At 34.7% G+C, this 7,500-nt stretch overlaps 1 protein-coding gene across 11 annotated transcripts in view; it reads right to left on the bottom strand.

Moving 5' to 3' along the window:
• Positions 1-7,500, bottom strand: part of LOC113825633 (transformer-2 protein homolog beta) — a 53,903-nt gene that overhangs the window by 27,207 nt on the left and 19,196 nt on the right. For 2 of the 11 annotated variants that reach the window (XR_011398595.1, XR_011398594.1), the window contains exon 6: positions 4,563-4,713. The exons of 8 other annotated variants lie outside the window; for them this stretch is intronic. The gene's annotated coding sequence lies outside the window, so the exon portion shown is untranslated. Of the gene's footprint in view, positions 1-4,562; positions 4,714-7,500 lie in introns of those variants that run through there. One more of the 11 variants, XR_011398593.1, reaches the window with a different exon arrangement.

Below are 7,500 nucleotides of genomic sequence, written 5' to 3'. Positions count from 1 at the left end.
TAATTGCTTGGTCAACTTGATCTCATCTGTTTACCCCATTCATAGGATTTTCGGGGAAAAAAGCATTTACGACTAATCATATTACTCTTAAGGTTACAATAATATTACTGATAATAATAATATTATTAATAATAACAATAACAATAATCAATCATTATCATTACAACAATAACAATTATAATAATGAAAATTCAAGGAATGGAGTTAAACAGGTGAAATTAGATAGCCTAGTAATTGACATTTGAGCAACTAAGTAAATGTTAAGCCTTATATGTGTACTAAAAAATTAATAAAACAAAACCACAGCCCATCTACCAAGCACTAATGGATTACTGATGTTGCATCAGCTACATAATTTAAACTCGCAATTTTTTCAAAATAAAACATTTTCTCAAAATTATATCCCAAATCTGTAAACTTGAATCTATGGATCAGTAATTGTGCAGTATGTGAAATTCAATAAAGAAAATGAAATATTAGGCATTTTCAGCAATATTGACTACTTCATAAAACGTCAAATATAATTTTTAACAGCTCTTGTGAAAAAGACGAGAATTTAGGGCACTATTCTACTCTGTATCCTCAACCATTAAAAATATACATCAAAACATTTCAGCATTCACTTCCATTATCTCATGCATATAAGATAAAATTAATAACTTAAACTGCTTGTGATATGATGCTTTACTTATTAAATATAATCATTATTTTATAACAAAAAAAAGACAAACTAATGCAGTAGTATCTACAGAGACTATTATCAAAACTGAAGTAGATCCATAAAAAATTTATTGTCAGTTTATTGTTTCCTTTACCATTGTTGAGGTTTCAGTTTGTGAAAATTAATTTTAAGAGAAGTATCATGGCAATACTAACAACAGAACCGTTTCTGCATCTGTGTTCTAACATATATATCCCAATGTCACTGGAAACATATACAAATGTACAATTGCTTTGTGATGTCTCTACACATAGACTGCCCCAACGTGTCAATCAGATGACCTACACGACCTCAACAGATTTCCTTTTTCCTTTATCATTCCATGAAAATCTATTTTTTCTAATGCTACTAACATTGGTGTTGTCATTAACATTATTAACTTAATAATCATTACTGTGCTATTTACTCTATCAATAGCAATATAAAATATTGAAAAGCATTTCTGAAGATCAAGGAAAAGGGTAAATAGGTGAGTAGTATTGGTAACAGACTCCATGGGGCCTCCATCTATGTGTAAAAACTATCAATAACCTTAGCTTGTATGTACATGCCATCCCTAGCAGTATTAGATTAATGTGTTTATATTCCAATTAAAAAAGCAAAGATAAGGTTTTCAGCATTCTTCAAAATTTAAAGGCAGGCAGCAAATATTTGAATAAAATCAATTATTGACTTATGAACACAGCTATATGAACAACTATCATATAGCTGTAGGGAATATCGTGGTGCACTTGAACAGCTTAAAGAATGTAACAGCCTAAATAATGTAACAGCCTAAATAAGGTAACAGCCTAAATAATGTAACAGCCTAAATAAGGTAACAGACTAAATAATGGAACAGCCTAATTAATGTAACAGACTAAATAATGGAACAGCCTAAATGATAAATCTGCCAGAATGATGGAACAAGACTAAATAATGGAACAGATTAGATAACAGGACAGCCTAAATGATGGAACAGCCTAAATAATAGAAACTAAATAATGGAGCAGACTAAATAACGCTGCATCTGGTTGCCATAATGCACTTCACAATAGTTTTCTTGAAGGAAAATAAAGATAAATTACAACACCCAAGAACCATGCCATACACCAGACTGTATGCTTGATGCCATGAACGTCAAATAAAGATAAAGATAGAGAGACAGACACATAGAAAGACAGACAGGTAGATAGATAGTTATATTGATAGATGTAAGTAGATATTTTGTAATCTACTTAATTAGCTTTCTGTTTATCCAAATATGTATCCAAAAACACCCCCTTAATGTAGATATGTATAATTTCTTTTATAGATTTCATAAGCCTATGTGGAGGGGGTTATATGGGTTTGTATGGGTATCTTTCTGTCGGGATGTGTTTGTGTAGGTGTGGGTGTATTGGTATCTGTGGGAGCAAGTGTGTTTGCCTCCACATCAGAGTGCATGTAAGTGTGTAGAGAAGTGCATGTATCTATATGATTGGGAATGGTGAATGTATGCGCGTGTGCATACACTTGCACACTTATTCATACTCTCTCTCACACTCACTCCCTCATTTCCACACTCATTCACTCACTCACTCATTGGACATACATAATTCTATAAATACACACATACATACATATGTACATATATACAGCTACAAAACTCTAGAGCTATATTCACCAAGTGCCACAATCAAATCACTACAAGCTTGCATTTACAAAATCAAAGATGCAGTAAGAAGAACAGTAATTAAATTATTGAAAATATCAGTGCAATGCATCTGGAATGGCAAGATGGTTTGTCTTTTTATCCTTTTCTCAACTGGTCATACATTAATTTATACACACATGCATATACATATACACATATACATTTACATGTAAGTGACTATGCATATTAGTGAATGAGACTGAATAAGAACACAAGTTTGATCAAAAATAAAAACGTGATTATGAGTATTAGTACAAGTACTTGTAATTGTGCATTTGTAGTTATACACATGTGTTTGTCAGTGCCTCAGATTTGTTCATTTGAGCATCAAGATCTCAATGAAAGACAGTTATCTCAGGGATACCAGAAACGGGGACCTCATGATATTTCGTAAACAGACATGCAAAAGAACACAACTCTGGGCAATATTTCAAAATTGAATAAATACACTAAACATGCAATGCAAAAATATTCTTTACTAAAAGCCTATTTATTGGTACTTTTTCTCATTTTGGTTACAAAGTTTTTTCAAAATACATACCTAATGCAACTATATTCTTAGACATATTATTCCTAAACAAATGAACCTGAAAAACTTTTTTTTTTTATAGGATTTGGATTTAACTTTTCCTAGTAAATTTCTTTCTGGAAACCAGAATTCAATTAACCTGTTTCCTTGATTAATGCCTGCTATTATATCTGAACTTGAAAAAAATAATTTGCTAACACAATTCTTTTTGGATCATTTGAACATAACAATATCATATCCTTGTATACTTCTTTCTGAACATTTGAACATCTTAATTCCTACCAGGTCATTTGGATTGAAAAAAAATAATTTTTGCTTAACCCACTTGTGACGGGTGTTTCACATGTGAGACGCCCGGAAAAATAAACATTACCAGGCATCCCGCCGATGCAATGCTAGATCAAAGCTTGCGCTCTGATTTTGTCACCCATTTAAACTTGATCAAATAATTTTGAACATTTAAAATTGAAACAAATACTTTACAGATGACTGATCTGTCTGTGGCTAACAATTACAACTGCTGAGCTAGCAAGCACATATCTGCCATGAATATCATAACTTCTCTTGGGAGGTAATAGTTAGAAGACAGACATGCACAATAATCTGTCACGTATAGAAGAACTGTATACCCAATAAAACTAGGATGTGCTGGGAACATATTTATATACTAGTCTTGTATTATGAACTGAAATTTAATTGAAAAAGTGTATCTTTAATCACTTGCACAGTGTTATGTTTTCAAACAAGCTTATTTCATGTAATCAAACTGATTCAATTAAAGTAGTGCTAATGAACACTCGATTTGTCCGAATATGATTCTTAACTTCCTCTTTCCCAATTATCTAGTATTGTCATTGTTCAGTCTGAATTTTCAGTCTTAAGGTAAGACATCAGTCCTTATTACATACTTATGAGAACTTTACTACATTTCATGTTCTTATGTATCTCTCTACCCCTACGTACCTAACTGCACAAGATTTGTGTGTGAACAAGTAAGACAAAGTGGGAGAGTGGGTGTGAGTGTGAGGGTGTGAATACATAAAAGAGAGAGAGAGAGAGAGAGAGAGAGAGAGAGAGAGAGAGAGAGAGAGAGAGAGAGAGAGAGAGAGAGAGAGAGAGAGAGAGAGAGAGAGAGAGAGAGAGAGAGAGAGAGAGAGAGAGAGAGAGTGTGTGTGTGTGTGTGTGTGTGTGTGTGTGTGTGTGTGTGTGTGTGTGTGTGTGTGTGTGTGTATGTGTGTGTTTATCTATATATTTGTTTTCATATGCTTACATGTTATACTGTTATTGACTTCTCTAATAGAGGACATCTATAAAAATAACCCAATGTAAATGACATAATCAGCAATGACTTGATCCAAATAATACCAATACTATTTCTGGGGTCATGACAGTGAAAATCTTCTGGGTTTAGGAAGGTAAAATAAAAAAAAAGTACAAATACTTATACAAATCAACAGGATATAGAGAAATTTTGGGTGCCAGGATTGACCACAGAATGCAGTCCTGAGTGTGCCATTCCCCTGCACACTCTGGCATGGGTGTGGCTGCTGTGCTCGGTGCCTAGAGCATAAGACCCCTTTCCCCAATACCTACCTTAATGTCATAACAAGGTTACGTTCAAACCTAAGGACACTCACAGCAGTTCTCGACCTCCTCCAGAAACTCAGGCCCAAACAGAACTAAATTTCACAAGCAATATCTTCTCGTGGACACTCTGCATCCTACAATCTCATCAACAACCACAAAGGAGGAGGTCTCCGAGATCTGGCAGCTCCCAAACATACTTTCCTGGAAGACCATCCATCTTTACTCTCACAAACCTGCTGTCATATACATCATATAAGGGATTTTTTCAATTCAAAATAAAAACCAATTCTTCTTCTTGATTTAACTTACAGACAAGTTATCTTAAAAAAGGTTTGTAACTAATACATTAAATAAAAAAAAAAAGTATTATCTGACATCTACTACGCATGTCAGGTAATATTTGGCAAAAGCATCATAGGAATCAAAATAGTGAATACTTTGATCATAAAAAAATAATGATAAAAAATAAAAGTACTATTCTAAATATGAATAATAAAAAAATATGAAAATTCACATTTTAGGCTTTTTACAGATAAACAGTTGGGCATCATAGCTATAGCATTTACAAAGGTGCTCTCTGCTTGACCTAGACCTGTAATAGCAAAGCTTGGCAAAAACATTTCAAAAGCATAGGCAAGTTTCCTGAGTCGGACAATATCAGTCAAATTTATATGCAAATTCTGAAAAAGGGATCTTACATTAATTTCCATTCATTCTGTAAACTACGAAGGTTACTCTTCAGCAAACAGCTGTTTCTTAAAGCAACATTAAAGAAAACACCTAAACTACACTAACTGTGGGACAATTCTTGCTGTTTAAAGACCCTTATCATAATAGGAATTCTGTCATTATCTGCTGAATAATTTCTTCAAATCAAGTCGAGGCAATCAAAATACCATTCTCAAATATACTACAAAATAAAAATAAAATAACAAATATCCAAACAAACATGAGAGAAATTGGTAATAACGAAGAGATGGAAGGGAAGATAGGAGAGAGGAGAAAGGAGAGAAAAGAGCAGAAAGGAGAAAGGAGAGAAAAGAGCAGAAAGAAGAAGAGAGAGAGAGAGAGAGAAGAGAGAGAGAGAGAGAGAGAGAGAGAGAGAGAGAGAGAGAGAGAGAGAGAGAGAGAGAGAGAGAGAGAGAGAGAGAGAGAGAGGAGAGAGAGAGAGAGGAGAGAGAGAGAGAGAGGAGAGAGAGGAGAGAGAGAGAGAGAGGAGAGAGAGGAGAGAGAGAGAGGAGAGAGAGAGAGAGGAGAGAGAGAGAGAGAGAGAGAGAGAGAGAGAGAGAGAGAGAGAGAGAGAGAGAGAGAGAGAGAGAGAGAGAGAGAGAGAGAGAGAGAGAGAGAGAGAGAGAGAGAGAGAGAGAGAGAGAGAGAGAGAGAGAGAGAGAGAGAGAGAGAGAGAGAGAGAGAGAGAGAGAGAGAGAGAGAGAGAGAGAGAGAGAGAGAGAGAGAGAGAGAGAGAGAGAGAGAGAGAGAGAGAGAGAGAGAGAGAGAGAGAGAGAGAGAGGAGAGAGAGAGAGAGAGGAGAGAGAGAGAGAGGAGAGAGAGAGAGAGAGAGAGAGAGAGAGAAAGAGGGAGAGAGAGAGGAGAGAGAGAGAAAGGAGAGAGAGAGAAAGGAGAGAGAGAGAAAGGAGAGAGAGAGAAAGGAGAGAGAGAGAAAGGAGAGAGAGAGAAAGGAGAGAGAGAGAAAGGAGAGAGAGAGAAAGGAGAGAGAGAGAAAGGAGAGAGAGAGAAAGGAGAGAGAGAGAAAGGAGAGAGAGAAAGGAGAGAGAGAAAGGAGAGAGAGAAAGGAGAGAGAGAAAGGAGAGAGAGAAAGGAGAGAAAGGAGAGAAAGGAGAGAAAGGAGAGAAAGGAGAGAAAGGAGAGAAAGGAGAGAGAGGAATGATGATGACGATGATGACGATAACGATGACGATGATGACGATGACGATGACAATAATGAAGATGATGATGATGATGACGATAACAATAATGATGACAATGACAATGACGACGATGACTACGATGACAATGACGACAGTGACAATAAAGAATAGCAATAATAATAACGATAATAAAAAATAACAAAAACAAAAATGAAAACAACAACTAAAACAACATTAAAAATATTAATAATAATAATAATGACAATACGAATAGTATTAATAATAATAATGATGACGATTGAGTATGAGTATGAGTATGAGTATGAGTATGAGTATGAGTATGAGTATGAGTATGAGGATGACAATGCAATGACAATAACGATATAAAAAATTATAAAAACAATCATAATAATAATGAGGTAATGATAATAATAACAAATCAATTACAAAATCAATAACAAAGTAATGATAATAATAATAATAACAAAGTAATGATGTTAATAATAAAAAGTAAGGAAAATAATAACAGCATATTGGCAATAACAACTATATAAAAAAAAAAAAAACACCAAAATATAAAAATGGGGTAAAATATCAGTAAACAGAATGGCAAGGAGAAGGACTAGACAGCGCTCGATGAATAATATGCTACTTCTACACTATCAATATTTGCACTGGAAACTTACTACAAACTACAAGAAAAAAAAAAAAGGGGGGGGGGAGGGAAATTCTACTACAACTCCTTTGGATGCAACTGTCTTCACGTTACAGCATGGCAAAAACAGCTACAGTGGAAACTAGTGGGGTTCCTTCGACTTTTCAAAATGTCTTGGGTGTGTGTGGTGCTCAACAAACTGGTGCACCGACATCCATGCACAAGTTTTACTAAAATTAGACCCAAAGACAAGAGGCATTCAGGATGACTGATTTTCTCGCTGTGAGAATTTGGAAGTGCCATTCCTCGGGTTCTAAATAATACTTTAATCTTCTAGTTCTACAGCTGATATGACTATTAGTGCTTAAAAACTAGAAGAGCCATGAGGTCATAGTGTCATATATTTTGCAATCAAAACTGCAATTTTACTGTCTTTGTGATAAAGAAATATAGTTTTAAAATTAT

The sequence above is a fragment of the Penaeus vannamei genome, chromosome 5, assembly GCF_042767895.1.
Source record: "Penaeus vannamei isolate JL-2024 chromosome 5, ASM4276789v1, whole genome shotgun sequence".
Classification (NCBI taxonomy): domain Eukaryota; kingdom Metazoa; phylum Arthropoda; class Malacostraca; order Decapoda; family Penaeidae; genus Penaeus; species Penaeus vannamei.
Note: the sequence above shows the minus strand (reverse complement) of the source record. Positions and strands in the feature narration are given on the sequence as shown.